Here is a 22,133-nt window from a genome sequence, read left to right as displayed (position 1 = left end):
TACAATAATAATATGTAAAAAAAATAAAAATATTTCAATGAGAAAAGTAGAGAAAGTGGTCTCCAAACATCACATCATAGTTATAAACTATAAAGCGCTCCTGCCCATATTTATTACCTTAATTACTCTAGTAGCTCACACTGTAAAATGAGAATAATATGATCAGAATAACAGGTGAGCACTGGAGTTAGTGTTGAGTTTGTGTCAATGGTGAAAATAAAAAGAGGGAACAGAAAACCTTTTAAATTTAAATGTAATTTCCTTTTAAAGATATTCTGTGAAAATCCTTCAGTAGTGAACTCAATGAGCTTTACATACTTTGTGTTTATCCCACGCTGAAATAAAAGCAGAGGATTAAACATGAAGGATGACTTCAGCTCTTCTATTGACTCACTGTGAAATATTGTCGTCTGGGTCCAGGCGGTATTTGCTTAGAGAGAGTGGGCAGCGACTTCATGCATAATTAATATCATAAAATACCGGCCATTTATTACAGAGATGACATTTGCATTTTGTAATTTTCTGTCCTCAAGTGCCATAAAGACTGACATTTGAGCGACTGTGATTTGAGCAGAGCCCCTTTTTGTCTCTAAACCTACAAACTATTAACTCTTTCATGTGTACAGTGACACCGACTGTAGCGCTGACCCACAGCAGCGGCTCGTTCACTTAGATCACATTCAGCAGGAGCACAGATGGTAAACTGATTTAAAGCCCGAAAGGCTCCTTTAATGGCTCTGATATTTAAACATCGGAGGAGCGCCGTCTCACCGATGAGCGTAAAGTAACAAGAGTTTGTTTTTATCCTGAAATAACAGCGATCATATAACAGCTGTGGAGAATAAATTGTCTTTACTGTCACAGTTCAGCTGTTTTAAGCACATTAAGAAGTGGCAGTGGAACGGATGTTGGAGGTAATGTGACGTGAGCCGTGTACAGTTACGAGAGGGATTTAAATCAAATCCTCACGTTTGATTGGACCTCTTAAACAGCAGGCGGGGCTTAGAGAGAGTTTAGCGTGATACGGTTCCCACCATATCCTGTGTGATGTCACCCGCTGGTTTACATCAGAGCCGGTTTGAAGCCCAGAGTTGCAGCTTCTGGTCGGCGCCATCTTTTCCCGTTTGGAGCCTGAATCTTACAAATAAAGAGTGTAAGGTTGTTGCCTTTCACACTGGAAACCATGGATATATAATAAGAGCTGGATAGGGTGCCGCCGCTCAGCCTTGCAGCCAATATTTCCCAGTGGCCACTCGCGGTATTGCAGTGTCCCAAAAAGGATTTTCCCCATAGACCACCATTGTAAAACAGACGTCTGTAAAACTGTTGACAGGACGCCTCCAACTGCAAACAACGTCAACTACGACTCTGTCTACTATGAACTTTTGATTCATGGAGGTTTTATGTTTGTAAAACTTTCCTCGAACCGAACCTGTTACATCACAATGTAAAGTCTATGGGCCGAGCGGGAACTGGTGGGCGGGGCCAGCGGAGGAAACACTACTGTGCATATTCAGTGGGTCGCACAACACGGAAGCAAACCCGGAAGCCAGAAACTTTTTTTGGCGTATGCGCCAGGCGAGCATTTTTACTCCAGTATCCAGCTCTTATAATACATCCATGGTTGGGTTCCCGCCATATCCTGTATATAAAGACGGATGTAGCGAGGTGTGATGTCACCCGCTGGTTTACATCAGAGCCGGTTTGAGTTGCAGCTTCTGGTCGGCGCCATCTTTCCCGTTTGGAGCCTGGATCTTACAAATAAAAAGTGTAAGGTTGTTGCCTTTCACACTGGAAACACGCCCCGCTACCTCAGCCGCAAGCTAACATTAGCTTATTTGGGCTAATGTTAGCTACTTTAGCTAAATTGTGCTAACAGGAAAGGTATCATAATCAAGTAACATTAAACTTAGTGAAATATTGTGACAATATGACTCAGTGTGAGTCCTGGAGCCAACTGTCAATCACAGCTGTCAGTCAACGGTCACATGGCAGAAATCAAAGCTGCTATAAGTCTTCAAATCTTATTAACGGAGCAATAATTTCCAAATTGACCAGCAGCACATTTATTAGAGGGTCTGAATTTATAGATTGAGACCAGAACGACTGGTTGAAAACAATGATTGACTCAGTATTTATAGAGAGAAGTTGAGTCTTTTTGAACGGGAGTCAGTCAGAGCAGCTAGCGGCCGTCTGTGGGACTGGATGATGTGGCAGCCGCTGATTGGTCCAAACACACCTATCTCACCTCTCGGGAGGAGGACGAGGGAGAGATGGATGAATTAGACCTCAGTTGATATCCAAACACACGTCTCTTCATATCTTTCTCACATATTCCTCTACTAGCTACTACAAGCCGCCAAGACAGCGATGAAAATATAAGAAAGCAAAACAAACAAAACAAATAAAAAGAGAGTATTTTGTTAATTCTGTGGGCCTAAGACATTATTTCTGATGAGTCAATGTCCAGTTCTATGTTTCTTTTCTTTAACCAAAAGAATATTAATAATAGTTTTTGTTAAAAGTCTTTGTGGATTACTGCCAGTGCTGCTGTTTCTTCTCCTTGAAGTCATCATTTCTTGAATTTGAATCATTTAGATACTTTTCTCTGAGCACACTGTGTGTCTCTCTGTAAGTTACAGTGTTCATGAACCATGAAATATTAAGAGAAATGAATTAATTATAGTCACTTTCTTTACTATGGAAGATGCTTCTGCAGAGTCACAATGTCATTTCATATCCAGAGAATTGAAAAATGTTCTTTTTTTTTTTTCCAGTTACAGTACGGCTCTGTATCAATTTGAAAGCAAACGGATTTCGGGGGAAAAATTACTGTCACCAGTGAGTCTCAGAGGAAATGCATCGGCAAAGCTCAATTTATTCTACTGTGTGTGTGTGTGAGTGTGTGTTTGATTCAATGCCGGAGCAGCTGCCGTGTGAAGGTCCCTCGTGGACCAAACGATTTGACGGACTGAAGACACAGAGGAGGTTCATATCCAAACACAAACACACTGTAAATCCTCCCAACAGCCGTGAGGTCGTCACTTGTTAGCACGCTTACAATCTTCACTGTGAACATTGGAGGAGTTGACCTTGTGGAAACGGCAGGAAGACGCTCCGTCTGCGACTAAAACTCAGAGGAACGCTGTCATTTAAATGGAAATGAGCCGTTTCCCTTCGTCAGTCAACCTGCTGCAACGTGAAGGACGGAATAAACGCTTCAGGTAACCGAAGCAATTACACGTTTTTAGACAAATGCAGGGTTTTTATGAAAACCCAGCAGTCAGAAATGTCGTTTTTTTTTTTTTTACAGATGTTGAGGAGAGTGATATCTTCCGTCAGGCAGGTTTGAAGCCCAGAGGAGATGTTTAACTCGCAGATGACACTCTGACCCGACTTCTCAATTACCGGCTGAGGAATCTCCAGGTGAAAAAAGCAGCCGGGGATCCAGATCCAGAGCGTTTAGTGATCCTGTGTTCTGCATCCAGAATCTGTTTATGTATAAATATTATGTTGGTTACACTGTGACCTTTGTTCTCTGCAGGTGTGTCTCAGTGTTCACGGCTGCAGAGAACAAACACCAGTGATTTAGAATATAAAATACAACACTCGTACTGGTTTATGTTACAGCCACCAGTTTAGGGCTGAAGCTAACCATTACAGTCTCACTGTTGGTTCATCTGACAATTGTTTTCTTGATTCATCAATTAACTGTTTGGTCACCAAAAAGTCAAGATGACCAACAGTCCAAAACCAAAGATATTCATTTTATAAAACAGAAAAGTGGTAAAAAATGCAAGTTGTAATTTTTTAAACATATATTACACACAAGAAGGCAATTACTTAAATACCACAGTTTGAAACCACACAATAACACAGTTTAAAGATATCTGCAGCTTATTGTACTGACTCTTTATACAACACAACACTACTTACAGTGTTACAGTTTCCTTTGGCAGCGATGAACACCAGCAGGGATCTAGTCTGGAGAGAACATCGTGAGTAAGAGCCATGAAGCTCATAATTCCAGGTCTGATAGGATGGAGGTGATGCATAGAGCTCACAGAAGCAGATTTTGTAAGTCCATCAGGTGTGGAGGTGTTTGTGGAAGAGCTGGTCTTTAGCTTTTTCTTAAAGGTGGAGAGTTTGGTACCTCGCTCCACCAGCAGGGAACTACAGAGTCCAGCTGGTGACCCTGTTGTGACACCAGGTGCCTTTCATTAGCAGAGCGTAGTGAGCGGGAGGGAGTGTAGACCTGAATGAGGGAGTTCAGGTAAGTGGGAGATGTTTTAGCTGCAACTGGGAGCCAGCGGAGGGATATGAACAGTGGGGTGACGTGCTGCTTTGGGTTGAAGACCAGATGTGGCGCCATCCGTGTTCTGGATCATCTGCAGAGGTTTGAACATGCATGCAACCTAAACAGAACTAAACATCTTACTTACTTACAGCTCTTAGTGCCACAGTACCATGGATGTATATAGAGAACTGGATATAGCGTCGGAGGCGGGGCCGCGTTCATTCCTATGAAAGTTACTAAGTGGCGCATGAAGCCAAAAAAGTTCGACTTCTGCGAATAAAGTTACCTGGAACTTCTGGGAACGACTTTCTCTGGCCGAGTCGGCTACTTCAGGTCATTTGGCGGGGGTTGTGATGCTCAAAAAAATGTATCCGCTGATTTATGGACGTCTCTTTCATAATGTAAGTATGTTAAAAAGTCTTTTTGGGCCCCATAGTGTCACCTAATAACACCATTTAGCCACAAATTGGCTTCACAGCCCAGCGCTGTTCCTCGGGACTTGTATAGTTCCCGTCAGTGTCAGCTGCCGTTGCCATGGAAAAGAAGCCAATCAGAGCGACCCCCCCGCCCCCCCCCCAGGAACAGCAACAGGCTGTGAAGCCAAACAGTGTTATTACAACGTCAATCACATGACGCACACCGGTCCAAAAAGCATGTTCCCCACAGAGTCATTGGAAAATCAGCAGCTGTTAAACAGTGAATAAACGTTTCTGAGTGAAACGATTCATTTTATTGTCAGAATTTGATCCATTTGGTCCGATACTGTTTGGAAAGTCCAGAGGATTCAATTATTTTATCTCCATGTTAGTGAGCAAGGAGCCGACAAGGAGTCAGCCGGCCCCGGCGGGAGTCTCGGGACGCGCTGGAGTCCCACTCTACTGAGAAAGGAAGAAATCTGAACATTTCACTTTCATAGTTTCCATAAAACTTTTATTTTTCTCAAATAAACCATCAGCAGTGAACTTCCAAAGTCTTGTAGCTTTGACTTTTAATCAAAGAACCAGATGTTTTCTAACGCAGTTGTTCTGATCTTTCAACAGAGAGAGTTCGATGTCGATCCGAGCTGTAGAAGAAGAACTGAGAGTCAGGTGAGCAGTTCACAGACCTGCTTCACCTGCTTCCAAGGTGCATGAAGGACTCCAGCAACACTTGTAGTATAAAGAAGAAGTTGCTCTATATACCACAAGTGTTGCTGGAGTTTTGACCTCTCAGTTTGAACACGTGGACTTCACATACGAAGGTTTATCACGACCGGTTTTCCTCTGAGCGTGAACACAGTTTGAGCCTCAACATGTTCCCAGTGAAGGCGTGTGATCATTCCAACAGCCCGAGGACAGAGAGGAACTCTGCTGCCGGCTGTTTGTACTCATTAATAGTAAAGTCCACAGCGGAGAGAGAGGCCGATTCATGAAAACAATAGTCTGTTTTACACCAGGCGGCCGCCGCCAGCGGAGCCGTTAGTTTAAACCAACAAGCTGGTTCAGGTGGCAGCGAGTCCTCGAATCTGCTCCGAGATGAAAGAGAAGAGAAAACCAAACGACTTACCTTCCCTCTGGTGAATAATGAGCTAATTAAACTGTGTGAAATCTCTCTCTTTCTGAACATTAATAAAACATATGAATTAGTCACATCAAAAGAAAGTAAGAAAAGCTCACATGGATCATGGTTTAGTAGGTTTTTATTCTCTATAATAGCTCGAGCTGCTCCATAAAGAGAAGTGATTTCATACTGCCGGAGGCTACAGTCACCAAAATAGTCCGTATATTTTATACTGTAACTGCCTGAAAACACAGAAACACCACACAGATAAGACCTGGATCTGAAACATCAGCTTTCCTTCTGACATACAAATGCATCAAACATTTATAGTTACTAGAAATAATTACTTGATTTTTCTTTTCTAGCTCTCATGTGTGATTGAAAATAAATATTTTGATGGATATGTGAAGGATAAAAAGCAGTTAAACTAGTTTTGAACTAGTCTGATAACTGACTGGGTTTTATATATAGTAGGGGTTGTGTTTGGGTGTAGCCCAAATACAAATATATTATTCAGCAAAGCACAAATAATGGTGTTTTTACAAATATTTGTTTCATACAAATATTTTAAAAAGTATTTGTTAGTTAGAGTTCAAGACCTGGTGTGTGGACCTCCTTCATAAGGTAGTTTATTTATGAACATTTATTGTAACACTTTAATTTTCTAAAATTAACAGCGTAATAAAAACAAAAACAGGATTTTTAAGCTTCTTTCCACTTTTATTCAAATACAAATACAAATAATTTTACTGCCTCAACAAATACAGATACATCCCTGATATATAGATTAAAATATAAACATTAAAAGTAGATGGACAGTCAGATATGTTTAATCTGAATGAACTATAAAGAATTAATCTTATTCTCCTGAATCGTACAGTTTACTTTTACTTTTGACATTTTTTCAATTTCAATTATTAAAACAGTTCACTATTAATTTTCTATCGATCGACTAATTAATCAACTAATTGTTGCAACTCAAACGTATCGTTTTTATAATTATTATTGTATCATTTATAAAATATAATGATTTTTGAATGTTTATGGGGTTGTTCACTACTCAGCAGTGGTGGAAAGTAACTGAGTACATTTACTGAAGTACAGTTTAGAGGTACTTGTACTTTACTTGAGTATTTCCATGTGATGCTACTTTCTACATTTCAGAGGGAAATATTGTACTTTCTACTCCACTACATTTATTTGACAGCTTTAGTTACTTTTCAGATGAAGATTTGACACAATGGATAATATAACAAGCTTTTAAAATACAACACATTGTTAAAGATGAAACCAGTGGTTTCCAACCTTTTTGGCTTTTGACGTCTTACAAAAAGCAGTGTGTAGTCGGGGTCACATTTCACATGTCTATGAGTTGTTAACAGCTCCACCAAATAGTGATTTTTCCCTCTAAACTTCTCACATGCTTTCATTTCAATAAATGTTCAAATGATCCAATATTTCAGCAAAAATCAAAGATTAGAGAACAAGTCCAAAAACTGAAAACAGATTTGTGTATCAGAACTTTGTTTTTTCTTCTTTCCTCTCCCATTAATCATCTCACCACCCCTCAGATTTATCTGCTGACCCTTTGGAGGGCCCCGACCCCTAGGTTGGGAACCACTGGACTAAACTAGCTAACTGTATATAAAGTAGTGTAAACTAGCTCCACCTCCAGCAGCTACAACAGTAACATGCTGCTCTAACACTTCAGTATTGACCCTCCTGTTGTCATTCAGTGTTTAACGTCTAAATAAATGATTGACACCTTTTTATTATATTTATTTTTATTTCATTATTTATTTTATTATAAATTAACATGATGATATGTTTTTGTTCTTTGGGTTTAATTTGACTTTTTAACTGTATAAAACATATAAGAAATAATAATCAACATTTTACAACATTTGTTCTGGTTGTTGTGGACGATACTGAGGTCACTACAACATGCAGTTTTATCATCTTAAAAAAAAAAAACTTCCCTCTGCTTCAGGGCTCTAACATACCTGTAGTAGTGCGAGAACCACTGATAGATGCAGGGAAACATGGCTCCCATGAGGACACAAACAAAAACTTGCACAGCAGCCTTCTAAACCATGCTCTCTCTCTCTCTCTCTCTCTCTCTCTCTCTTTATACTCTCTCAATTGACAATGACCTCTAAGCAAAGGTTTTTCCTGCCGATGAGGTTTTGTCACAGTTCTTTGACAGCGAAAGTGACCGAGAGGAGAAAGTGTCTGAGACAGAAGGATAATGATTATGAGGCATCCTCCTCTGATGAGACCTTGAGCGTTGACCCCTTCCTGTTGTCTCTTTACCACCAGCAGACACGTTACCTTCCAAAAATGGAAAGTTATTTTGGTCCCTCTCTCTCCCCCCGCTCGGACGACTTAGTGCCGCTAATGTCATCAGAATGGTTCCAGGCGCCACCGCATACGCTGTCAACCATGTCCAAGACATAAAATCTGCATCAATTGAAAAGGATATACTTGAGCTGATAGAGGGGAGGCAACCGGAAAGACTTGGATGTGACCCACTTGCGAGCGTACGTTAGGTTGCTCATTTCAGCAGCAGGATACCAGTCAGAAGGGGGAAGCGACAGCAAGAATACAAACACTGGAAGGGAAATATTTCCAGCCACCATGTCTCTGAAGACATCCCTTTGTTTTCTCCTGTGTAATACGCTTTCATGACAAAGGAGAAAACAGGCAGAGCGTAGCAAACACAGGATATATGGGTTCAAGTGTTTACAATCCCACATGTAACCGTGCATGTCTGGTTGCATTTTCATGGACGCTCTCTCTTCAGACAATACATACCGAGAATAAACAAATGCTGTATCAAAATATGGGCAGCAAAGCCTGGAATATGCAGGTGTACACTGGTAAATCTCCTGGGCATGAGGGTGATACTAGACACGGCTGGAGGACTGAATGGTTTTAACATTACATGTGATCACCATGTTGGGGACAGTGAGCTTCCCTCTGAGCTTCTTGTGATGTAGAACCAAGCAGCAACCTCCGGAGCTGTAAAATGAAGCCAAAAGCTGCAGTTCCTTGAATGACCACTTGAGGCTCCAAAAGCGAGTCAATCCCCATAGACCCCCATGTTAAAATGTCCAACTTTACAGCAGAAATAAACATGTTTACAGTCTGGTACAAACAACGGTTTTGGTCTCTGTAGCTAATTTTCTCTTTCATGACAACTGTACGGGGGGTGAATATTTTTATAACTCACCCGTTTAAATTTTATTAAGCCGTAAAGTTCTGCATAATGAAGGACATGGCTGCTTTGAGTGAGAGGTCAGCCAGCCGCTAGGTGGTTTGTTTCAGCCATTCAGCCCCGCCTCTTTGCTCATTTTTGATTGGCTGGGAGTTAGGCAGAGTCACGTACTGCCAAGATGGCGACGGCCGGAGCGCCAAAACCGCTCTTCAGAAACCAACAGGTGACGACACGGTAACTACGTCCATATTTTCATACAGTCTATGTGTAGAACAGGACGTTAACATCTTCACTGTCGTCTCTTATTGAAACCAAGAAAGGGAACAACGTCCTGCTGATGAGCATCGTGCAGGAAGATGCTGCTCTGAGCATCAAACAAGACAGAAAACCACAAATGGTCTCGAACTACAACTGTCAAAGGAATTTCTTCTTAATGACCTTTAAATAATGGAGACTGGATCCGAAGAATTAAAGTTGAATTTATTTTCTTGTACGAGAAGGAGCGTTTCACGGTGCAACACACAGGTAGGGTTCACAGTTGGTTTCTATATCTTACAAACGGGCGTTTCAGTTTTCTCCTGTTGTTTACAGACACTGATAACGTCGTTCAGTTCTCTAATCGGTGGCCAGCTGAAGATCCTTAAATCAAGATGACACCCTCCTGACCCGTCTCTGACCTTTATTCTTCTCTGACTTCCTCTAACATGTATAGTACTGGCCTCCCATTGTTAGCCTTAGCTGCTGAGTTTGCTGTTTCTGCAACGTTGCAGAGCAAAACAAGAACATTCATCATGACATGTAACAACAGGAACACACACATAGTATGAGTTTAAGACATCTAATCACAGTATGATCCCAACAACGAGACAAAGAGAGGGGTTGATAACCTGGACAAGGTCACAGGTGCATACAGCTGCTGATGCATGACTCCCTTATCATGTTCTTCAACATCACTGACGCCTGCAGTGACTTTATAATATGGAGCCAAATAAACAAGGACTGAAACAGAGGAAAACTGAGTGGATTCTCCCGTAGCAGCTGGGTGACGCGCTGATGAAGAAGACAGAAGAGCGTCAACAGCTGCTGCAGCTGTTGTGAAGGACACACAGCCCGACTCCTCCAGTGGTTCAGACGGCAGGCAGGTGTCAGTCTGTCCCGACAGAGACGACACCGAGACAGAAACACCTGTGGGAAATGCATCGTGTGCACAGCAGCAAAGGTTAACTGTAGAAGATATAATATGCTGTTTATATTCAGTCTTTGTTATGTAGCTTGTTTACTATCTCACACATACATATTCACACACATATGGTAGCATAGAACAATCCCTCACATGTACTTTTAATAGTGTTACGTTCCTTACTGATGTTCTGATGATGATGATGATCTGTTTTATAAATAAAATGCTTCTAAATGTTTGTAATTGTGTTTGTTCTCCTGGTGTCAAACTGACCCTGAACATAACAGAAATAAATAACAAAAATCTGTTCTTAGAAATAAAACAAATCCATTAAAACACCAAAAAAAAAAAGAATCAGTCGTTCCAGTTTGAGGTCGATCATATTCATATTTTTCCATAGTGGTGTAATAGGTATTCTGGATGTATAAGGGGGGTAAGTGTGGTGGGAGGGGTGATTATATTTTATTTAAAGGGCCACTTAGGTAGTCATCAAAGAAACATAAAGTACCTGACCCATAAACCTGGGTTACAATTTGAATCATAATCATTTCCTGGATGTTTAAATTGCTGATGTCAAACTGACCCCGAGGATTAAAGATGCTAGTAAATCTGAAGATAACAGGAGAATCTAATGATGTCATATATAATATCGTACCAGTCGGAGACGCCTGCTGGTTACACATCAGACCTCCGTCGTCACTCCTCTGCCTGGGTGACATCTCCTGACTCTCCATCTGTGCTTTATATGACGGCTCCGCGGAGGCCGTCAGCTTTGATGAAGCCGCTCTCGCCGACGCCCGTCTCAAAAGTGCCGCGTGGCTCCGGGTCGACAGAGGTTAAATGAGCGATGGCGTTGTCACGGCGGCCGTCCTCAAGAGGGAGGAAACTGACTCGACTCCGCCGTGGACGAGAGCAACAATATGGCACACGCCTGATAATAGCTGGTGGACCTGAGGGAATAAACAGAGGACTGTTTGTAATGAGTGCGTGCTGCTGCTGCAGGGGCCTCGGCTTCCACACATACATCCTCCGTAACACAGCTGAAGAGGATGAAGCTCTTCATGCATCTGCAAAAAAGATGTTTAGGATGCCGTTCTTATAATGTTCCAATGTCTTGTGTGTTTGCATGTGCATGTGTAGGCACCTGTGTGTGTGTGTGTTTTATATGCAAAATAATAAATAATAATAATAATGAGCTCAGGGAAAACATCTATAAATCAAATCAGAATTATATATAAATACATCTGCATCCACTGATCCAGAATTTGCAGGTCAGCTTTGTCCCATTTCTGTATTATAGCCTCATGATGCTCCGGTTCAAGGTGGAAATAAATGCAAAAGTGAGCAATTTATTGCTGCACACAGTGAGCGTTATTTACAGTCAGGTGAGCGTTATTAAGAGTCAGTGAAGCTGGACTTCAGGGTGAAGCCAAAAGGGCCAAAAGAATAAACAAATACCAAACTATCTCCTGGACCAGAGTTCTGTCTAATCCCTCAACAAACAAGTCAAGACATTTACTGAGCTCAGCAAAACCCGCAGAAAACTGTGTCTAAAAGAAAACGGCGACTCACCTCGACTGCTTCATGCTATTTACAAAGTGTATGAGGTAAACGTTAGCATTGCAGCTAAAGCTAACAGCAAACTATCAAAACAAAAGCTTATATAAGCTCACTGGTCCAAACACACAAGTTTCTCAGAGTTCACAAAGTGAAATAGTCCGGCCTCTGGATCAGCCAATTAATTATTTTTCTTTATTTTTTTTTTACTATTAATGTTTTAACCAGCTGGAGAACTGGAGGGACATTAAACAGTATCTTAATATTCTTTTCATTGCTATTCATATTGTTTCCAAGAACTTTGGTTATTTTGGACGATTCAGGTTCTTGGTGTTTCGATTCGATTCAGAATCGATTCTTGATTGAATGAACAGAAAAAGTCTCAAACCATTCACTGGTGTCCCAAGTTCACTGAAATACAATATGAAACCTAACTGGAAGTGTTGGGAATACACAACTTTTTAATTTTAAAATGTTAACTGTGTTCATTTGGAAGCATCTTAAAGCCTGTATGAGTATCACCACCACGCTGGTTAAATGTCTTTTGTAAAAGCGGGTTATTATTATTAAGTTTAAATGCTGCAGTGTGTGTTGGTCAGCTGGTCTGGTTTGTTACTGCTGGAGTTAGTCTCTGAGTGATGGCTTTGAAAGTATTTACAGTACGCTTCATGTTCGTCTCGCAAAGGTAATTATTTAGTCATTAAATTTAAAAAATGCGCCTAAACGCCGCCTTCTGAAGATGAACTGCAAGATAACTCCAGCGTACGCCTGCTGTAGACTCCATACGCTGCATTGCCCTCCGTTTTTATTCTGCCAACATCACATTATTAACTAAAATAAAGTTTTGACAAATCATATATATACATATTCCTCTGTACCTCCGTTGTTGTCCAGAAACACTGACTGACATGTTCCTTCATCACGTTAGAAACGGCTCCAAAGACTAATAACAGCATCATGTTTTCAGTCTCTGGAGAGTAGTTCTGTGTAATGCAGATGCTACTGAGCATGTGCAGGGAACACAGTTCAGTTTACAACATTGCTAGCTTGTTGTGCTGCGTATCACAATTTCTGGACTTTGTTCTAAAGTTCTTTGAGAAATGTATAATGTGGTACAAAGTCAAGAGGTTGTGTTTTTTGTTGGCAATAAGAAAAATATTTGCTTTGCTATTTGCTTTAACAATGACTTCCACTGATACAATGTAGAGCTTTCTAGCTAACAGATAAATAGTCTTAAAAAAACATTTAGTATCCCTTTCTACACTTCCAACACAAATTATTCCTCACCAGTTTCATTCTATGAAGTTTTACTGGGGTATAGTATCTATGATTATTATAATATTGTATAAACTTACCTGTTCATGTCAAAGTGTTTCCTCGTTATTTCTGTCACAGTGCAGATCTGCTCTGATGGATAAATGTTTTCTAATAGTTTCAGCTCCTCTAATATGACTGCTGACACTTTGCCAAACACTACCAACCCCCATAAACCCAACATTTAAATAATGAGAGGGACCCAGATACTTCTTTCATATTGTTTGAGTATCTAAAGCTGGGAACTGGTCTGATTGTGCTCTGATGTGCATCCTCACTGGGAAAGAGCAGGAAGCTTTCTCATCCTTAAGTCTGTACAAATCAAATGAGACAGTAAATGTGTCTGCTGATTTCTGACACCAGAAACTTCTTCTTTTCATTCTTTGGAAACATTTTTGTGAAGAAACGGAGCAGAACAGGAAGCTTTATATGGACACTTTAGTGCCGTTGAAACCAGAGACTCGGAACTTTTGTACGAACAAACCTCACTGAAAGAAGAAAATGTTCTTGGATGTTCATCACTACAAACACTAACACATGTAATCACTGACTAATATAACTGATGATCGTAACCATGGGAACAAGGAGCGACTATGGCTGCTGCTCATTAAAGTTAACTGTCTTTTGTTATGAGGAGATCAAACCTGCTGCTCATATTTAGCATAAAAGATTTTAATATCACATCATTTTCTAGAGATCAGGACTGTCATTATCACAGAATACTTGGATTTAAGAAGTGGGTTTCATGATAGAGTCATTAGTCTGAGTCCGCAGATGAAAATGTGTCTGAGGACTGAAAATCATAATGTGCTTTTATGACAGCGCACCATTATTATATCACTGACCTGAAATAATTCAGGCCTCTGTAAGTCGCTGGACTGAGGAGCATATTTTAGACAGCAGTGTTTAAACTCTTTCCTGTTTCAACATAACACGAAGCAGCTCCATAAAGAAATGCTTTGCCCAGTTTGGTGTGGAAGAACTGGACTGGTCTGCACTGGGCCCTGACCTCAACCCCATCCAGCAGCTTTGGGATGAGCTGGAACCAAAGTTGGATTACTGATCAAACTGCACACAGAAAACTGAGGGACTAGTTTTTATATTATTCATATTATTCCATCATAGGAATACTGTAAGGCTGCAACCAACTATTATTTTCTTTGTGTGAGAAGCTACTATCAGATGATTTCTTGGCAGATTTGCTTAAAGTGGTTCTGTTATGCTGATTTCCATCTCTATGTTTTTATTCTGGGACTCAACTAGAGCAGCTCTGCATGATTCACAGTTCGAAAAACTCCTTATTTATCTTATACTGACCCTTTATGCAACCCCTCAGTTCAGCCTCTGTCTCTAACAGGCAGTTTTAGCTCCTGTGTCTTTAAGACCCGCCTCCTGATGAGCCCACTCTGTTCTGATTGGTCAGCTGTATGTTAAGTTACCGCTGATGTAAACCCAACATTTCCTGCTTTAATTGAATTAACAGAGCTTCGCTAGCGGCGCTAAAAACCAGTCAACACAACAACATCTGGAGATATTTGGAGCTGTTTGTCGAGCGAATCAGTTAAATAAAACAAATAAAACAGGGAGGAATAGTACAAGCAGAAACAGCCACAGTGATGATGATGATGTTTTTGATGAAGAGCTGCTGTGTAATGGAGTCATGGCTCAGCATGACTGCCCCTAAAAAACAATGGAAAAATGCTATAATGTTAGCGCAGCAGAGCAGTGAACTGGCATGCTGTGTGTGTAGCAGATGACCCTGTATAACGGGGGTCAACAGGGGCCCAGTAACAAGCTTTTGCCCCGGGGCCCCACAGGAGGTTAATTCTTCCCTGGAACAATTTTGTTTTTTTTTTCTTCCAAAAAATAAAGAAAAAAAGAATAATTGTTCAGCGGCTCTCTGCTCGGTGTCGTACCCCTGCAGCGCCTGCTCATATATCAGGATATGAATAATGACAAAACATGTAATTACATCAGTGCAGCACCTTGGGTGACACCCTGTTCTTGTGTTCAAATTAATACCCTCTGCCCGACATTAGTGTGAGGAGGCAGGAACCCCGTCGAAGGTTGAAGAAACCCCCTGGGGGGTCGAGTGAGCTCCGAGCCGCCGGTTCTCCACAAGAACCCCTGATTTTTACTTCGTCTTACCTGTGTGAGAACAAACTCCCCCCCCCCCCCCCCCCCCCCCAAGGTGTCCTCCTGCCTGTTTACCACAGACTTCCAGCTATTAATCACAGCCGAGAGGATCAGCAGGTAAAACGACTGCAGCTCCGTCACCTCCACCAAGGTTAATTAGCTTCAGTGTCTCAGCTTCCAGTTTATTACCAGCAGAGAAGATTCAATATGAAGCTCTCTGACTGGGACAGCTGGACTCTGGGTTTATTTGAATGGTCGATTACAGAGATAATTAGTGGCTTTAAAGGACGGGTTCACAATTTTTCAAGTCTGTCTTTTTAGTGCCAAAGTCCCTCTTTTTGTTACTATACTTCCACCTGCAGCTCAACAGGGAAACACAAAGACTGTGAATGTGTCAGATATCCACTTAATATGACTAACTCAGACTGATGAAGCCTCATATAAGCTTCACAGAGACTTTTAAATGACTGTGTGGACACACTGTGGATTTTGGCCTCCATCACTTCCATTGAAAACACATTTGAAGGATCTTTTAATGTCCAGTATGAACAGGAGGAATGATTACATTAGTGTTCATATGGACACCTGACAGCTGGTTTATAGAGCAGCATCCTGGTTTCAGTCAGTTTCAGGTCTCTTGTGTGGAGCACGCCTGACAGCTGAACCTCACACCGGGTATTTATATCTGATTTCAGCCACTTCAAACGATTATGAAACCAAACTCAACGTTATGACACATCGTTGAACTCAATCCTCACCTTCCAAAAGAGCATCTTATGTAACATGTGAGTGTTTGTTCAGTCTTCAGCCTGAATACAATGACACTATAAAGCCAAAATAAAGTTTTTTCACACAACGGAGAAACGCTTTTATCTTGATCCTCGCTGCTGACAGACAGCAGCACACTCGAGTTGAATGTGTTGTGTTGTCATCTCTGGTATCAAACACATCAGATCAGTCTGATCAGTAATAACTGATTTCTAAAAAAAGGGGGGCGTGTCAGCCGGTAAAAGACTTGGAGCACAGATAAGAGCTTTGGGAAGGCATCCATGATGGACTGGAAGGACTGGAACGACTTCCGGGATCAAATAAGGGAACTGGGATGTACCGACCTTCAGAAGATGACATTATATCCATTACAAATAAACAAACTTCTGATTCCTTAAAAACTTTGTGTTGCAGTTTTATCATCCTTTGATTCTAGCTAAAGTCTTCTGATCAGAGCATCCGGAAGAAATATCACATGACGCAACTCAGTGACACTGTAATTATTAGACAACAAACATCATTTCCTCCTGAAAGAACGATGGAGATGACAGTTTGCACAGTCAGCAGTAAACATGCTAGCGGATAAGCTCGTTAGTGCTTCCAGAGTCATAAAAACACAAATGTAAAAGTTTCAGCGACTCACAAACTTCAGGAACTTTACAGTCACGTGTTTGAGTGTCGTAACAGGAAGAAAAAAACGTTTTCTTCTTCTCTGTGTCGGTTTTAAAGAATCTAAAAGCTGCATTTTCAGGATATTTTGGATGTTTTCCGTTGCTCCATCTATTTTAGATGTGACTAATGAAATGAGAGCTTTTCAGCCTCTTCGCCGCAGTTCCCAACATTTATTTCATTCTCTAAGTGGCATTGCACTAAATGATTCATACGTTGCATTTATTCTTGTTTTGTATTATTCAACTGGTGGGGAAAAAGAAATGGAACGAGTATGAAAGCCTCCCATTCTGAAGTCTTTCTTCATATCATCCTTTTAAATGGATGAGAAGCATTTCAGAGTGAATGAACAGAAGAATGTTTTTGTGTTCAAAGTGCTCCGAGCAGGACTAAGATTTGTGTTTCTGCGGCAGAGTGCTTTATGGACCTGACTGCTGACACGTTTCTATTCAGACCAGCTGGATCAAAACAAGCTCTTGGTTGAGGAGAAAGCAGAGGAGTCGCTTTCTGTCAGCGCTGCTTTTATTGGAAAAGAAAAAAAAAAAGCAACATTTCTCTCAAAGTCCCTTTCAGAGAGAGGTCACCAGCTTTATTTCCTCTTTTTTAGCCGCATTCAGACATGAACATCAACATCACAGGAGGAGGTGGGGAATAAAATATTGTCTGTGCTCCTCTGTAATTGAACTCATAATTCTGGGCGGCATTTTAACTATGAGGAAATGACAGGATCTGGACCCGCAGACTTATAGTAATAATAATACATTTTATTTATAGAGCACTTTTCAAGGTACTCAAAGACTCTTAAACAAAAAAAAAAGGCTTTACATTGAGTTGATGCCCCAAACTTTAAAATCACTTCTCTGGGAAAGTTTCAGAAAGAGAAAACGGATTGAAACCTTATTTACAGTAGGAGTTGTCATGTCAACAGCTTTACAGACTTGCCTATCAGCTCCGTGATTTAGCTGCACTAAGCGTCACTTTCAGAGCTTTGGTTAAAATGACTAACGTATCAGCTGTCACTAATTAATTCTGTGAGTCACTTGACGACAAAGTGAAACTTGTCTGTTTGTGTGTTTGTGTGTTCGCGAAGGATCGTTTGTGATCTGTAACACCACCGTTCAATCAAGAGTGTTTCTGTAGTTCCAACAACTCCGACAGAGTGAGACATCTTCTCTCTAGAGGATCGGGAGTCTCATTTTCCAGTTAAATCAATAATTTAAGCTGATCAGCTTAATAATTTTTAACCAGGACTTCCAGAATTTCAATCAAGGAGCTTGTGTAAAATAAAATCTGTTTACAGCTACATTAGAGTGTAACTGTTATACTCATTATAAATGCTAAATAGGGAGACTGAAACTAAAACTAAATGCAGACCTGTGTTCAGCTGTTACACAGTGACACTCTGTGATTCATTAAAAATGATTCCCGGTGTTTTGTTTCTGTATCTTCAGGAGGTAATCTGCCTTCACACCAGCTCCCTCCATTAAAGGAAACAACCCTCCTGCTCGAATATTGCGGCGCTGAGATGCAGCCATTTCTCAAAAGGTAATTTCCTCCCAATCGCTGGATACCTGGGGAAAGGTAACTTCATTTGAGGGGAGCTCAGCCGCTCTTGATTAATTGTTATGGGAAGAGGAAGTGATACGGCAATCTCATATTCACCGAGCTGGGAACAACGAGGGGTTATTTTTAGAGCAGCTTGCTGCCAGGAGTCACATCGCTGTGAGATTCCTGAAGGAGCTGCTGGAAGTCGACTGTTTCTGATCACAACGGAGGTTTTTATTTTTTGAGTTTGACATCTCAGGAGGGTCGAGGACATTTTGAAAAGAGACGTTTCTTCAGGAATGAAATGAAGGTCGAAGGAAGGGGGGAGGGGCGTCACTTAGAGCGGTGATATTCTAATTAATGGGCAATTAACAATATCCAGTCATAATTACGGTTTCCAGACAATTAGCGTCAGGGTGATGAATGCCAGAAGACTCTGTGACTCATGACAGTATGGAAATGAGATTCTGCATTTACATATGTTTTTTTGCTGCTGTCAGTGAACTGTTAGCCTCTCTGTTAGTGCATTGTTGGGTTTGTTTTCTCACACTAACCAACATCCTGCTGTTGCAAAGTTATTTAAATGTATTATTTCACCAGTGACACGCACACACACATAACATGCTTTGTTTAATGTGCTGCAGCTGAGCAGCTAATTAGCTACCTAGCTGGTAACTGACATTAGTGGTGCACGTTTCCCCCTGGTGAATGTTTGTTTGGTGGCTCGTTCAACAAGCTGAGCTGCAGGATAAGACGTGTGTTCATGTTTGTGAGTTAGATGAGATGGAGATGTTAGCAGGAAAGCTAACGTGGGTTGTTGTTCAGAGTCTGAGGCTCTTGTGTTGTGTAGCAGGATGCAATCAGGCTCAGTGTGACCGACATGTTACCGCTTTATGAAAAGTTTTGTTTTGCTGTATATATATATATATAAATATTTGCTGTACCAGATTTTTGTGCTGCATTTGGATGTTATAAAGGCAGAAATGCTAAAGTAGTTACGACTCAACTGTCGCCAACATGTTGAATCTAATCTACCGTTATTCTCTGGGAAAGTCTCAGAAATAGAAAACGTTAACGGATTGAAACCTTGTTTACAGTAGGAGTTGTCATGTCAACAGCTTTATAGACTTGCCTATAAGTAGTTACGACTCAACTGTCGCCAACATGTTGAATCTAATCTACCGTTATCTATATAAACAATGAGAAGTGGATTTAATCTTTGCAGTAGGACTTTCTATTGTCAAGTTATGAGTGGAGTGAATTTATTTATTATTCCATTTATTAACAGCAAACCTGGATACATTCACATGCACAAACAGGAGCCAAACAGAGTCCAAGCACCAACTTGATGATCTCTCTCAAAGAATAAACGCTGCTTTCATGTCGACTTAATTTATATGAGATTAAATTTATACTGATCATGTGTCTCAAACACAAACATGCAGCCCACATCTCATTCTCACTTTCCTGCTGCTTTTGGTTTAGTTTCTACAAGAGAATTGAGTGGTTAAATATAATCAGTCAATAATTCATTAAAACAGAACTGTGAAGCATGTTGACATTTGACATTTATAACAATAAAAAACATATTGAATCTCTATCCCATATTTTTAAAATCACCATAGTACCTGTATAACAAAGCAATATTAAAACACCTCTAAAATAATTACAAACTGTAGACTCAACTTTCATTTATTGCAGTAATAACAAGCTGCAGTAACTTTGCATTAAACAGAAGTATTTAGGTATGAAAACCATCATTTTTGATCTTCACAGTATTCTGTATTATACATAAACTAAATGTCTGGTACTTTGTGAAACCAACCTGCTGGAAAATGTATTGATTGACTGCAGAGTTTGTGTGTTTGTGTTCAGTTCAGCTTCTCACCAGAGACTCCGGTTCTTTCTGTTATTTCCCTCCAGTCTCTCCATTCCTCTCGTCTCTGTACATTTCTGAAATAGATTCAGATATTTTAGAGTATCTTTAGAGTAGCTTATCCACAGGGGTTCCTCAAGGGTCAGTGCTTGGTCCCCTTCTTTTCTCAATATACACCTCCTCACTTGGCGCAATCAACCGCTCCAATGGTTTCTCATACTATTACTATGCTGACGATACCCGAAAGACCAAGAACGCCACCTTCAACTGGACCTCTCTGAGACCGAGCTCCTTGTCATCTCAGCCAGTCCCTCTACACAACCAAACATCAGCGTCCAGCTGGAATCAACCGAACTCATGCCCACAAAGTCCGCCTGAAACTTGAGGGTCATGATCGATGACCAACTAACCTTTAAAGTTCACGGGAGCTCAATCACTCGGTCGTGTCGGTTCACCCTGTACGACATCAGGAAGATCAGACCCTGGTACAGGCTCTTATAATATCACACATTAGCTACTGCAACTCCTTACTGGCAGACCTCCTCGCATGTATGTTCAAACCTCTGCAGATGATCCAGAACGCGGTGGTCTTCAACCAGCCCAAAACAACACCTGTCACCCCGCTGTTCATCTCCCTCCACTGGCTCCCAGTTGCAAAACCCTGACACTCGCCTACAAAACAGCAACTAAAACAGCTCCCGCCTACCTGAACTCCCTCATTCAGGTCTACGCTCCCTCCCGCTCACTACGCTCTGTCAATGAAAGGCGCTTGGTACCACAACAGGACCCTAAGTCGCCAGCTAGACTCTCCTCCCCTGTAGTTCCCCGACGGTGGAACAAGTTACCAAACTCTGTTTGATCCACAGAGTCCCTCTCAATCTTTAAGAAAAGACTAAAGACCAGTTCTTTCATGAACACCTCTGCGCTGCCTGTTGGCATCTACGTCCTATTGAGCTCAAACTTACCTTGTATCAGCTCTCAGATGTATGTCGCTCTGAAAAAGATGTAAGATTGTATATTCAGGATTGAGGATGTGCACAAATTTTTGTTTTTGTGTCCATTTGTGTCTACTCCTGTCTTTGCATTGACTTTGACTTTGTATGTTTTGCTTTGTCTTCTGTCTGAGTACAGTAAGAGCCGATAAACATCTTCCCACAATATACTTTGCACCCAGTGCAGTCTATTCGTGTATATATATCTGTGAAGAGCTCAAACGATGGAAAACCATGATGGAAATATGACATTTCTGTTTGTTTCATGTATTGATGTGAGGAAGGTTACAGTCTCCTCATCATCGCTCGATGTTTTCAGCTCCTCAGTGATGTTTTAAGTCACATGATTCACTCAGTCTGTTTACATCTACTACCGTTACACCTCAGACAAACAGGAAACATTATTAAAGATATTAAAAAACGCAAAATGAAACAGGTGGATGGAAACACACTCAGGTTTAAAAGGGAGGAGGAAGTGAATTCTCTCCCTTAGTGTTAAAATAATAGAAAGGTTTTCCTTATTGAAGTTAAAACCAGACGAGACATGAGAGGCAGGCGGCTGACAGGCTCTGAAATGATTCGTCACAGATCAGATATGGAGGAATGTTTCACACGAGGACACGATGAACTCCACATTTCCTCTTGATTTGTCTTGTGGAAATGCTCCGAGACGTCCCGGCAGTCAGCGATATTCCAGCTAAATGAGTTTGCTCTCGTCTCCGGGAGGACCAATCTATAAAGCAGCTACTTTGGCATTTAGAAAATCCATTTACCATGATTGAAACTATTCAGCTGAAACCACCGCAGTCAGTCTTTTCTTTTCTCTCTCTCTCTCAAGTGCCACTGCTATCTCAGAAAATGATTTCTTCAACAGAGAAGCAATCTCCATATAAACACAACAATCACATCTCGGGATCCTGACTGCAGATATCCACAGAAATGAGAGGCTGACATGGTTCTGACATGCTCTACATTCACATCTTTATCCTTTACCCTCCCAGCAGAAACACAACACTTTATTTTTAGCCAGTTTTTTTCTTGGC

At 41.0% G+C, this 22,133-nt stretch overlaps 1 long non-coding RNA gene across 1 annotated transcript; it reads left to right on the top strand.

Moving 5' to 3' along the window:
• Positions 1-308: 308 nt before the first annotated feature.
• On the top strand, positions 309-21,019 carry LOC122992764. Its single transcript, XR_006406140.1, has 4 exons — positions 309-321; positions 1,399-1,405; positions 9,267-9,276; positions 20,782-21,019. It is a non-coding gene; the product is annotated as an uncharacterized LOC122992764 (long non-coding RNA).
• Positions 21,020-22,133: the final 1,114 nt, after the last annotated feature.

Source organism: Thunnus albacares, chromosome 11, assembly GCF_914725855.1.
Source record: "Thunnus albacares chromosome 11, fThuAlb1.1, whole genome shotgun sequence".
Lineage (NCBI taxonomy): Eukaryota > Metazoa > Chordata > Actinopteri > Scombriformes > Scombridae > Thunnus > Thunnus albacares.
The sequence above is the reverse complement of the archived record's forward strand: the minus strand, read 5'-3'. Positions and strand labels throughout refer to the sequence as shown.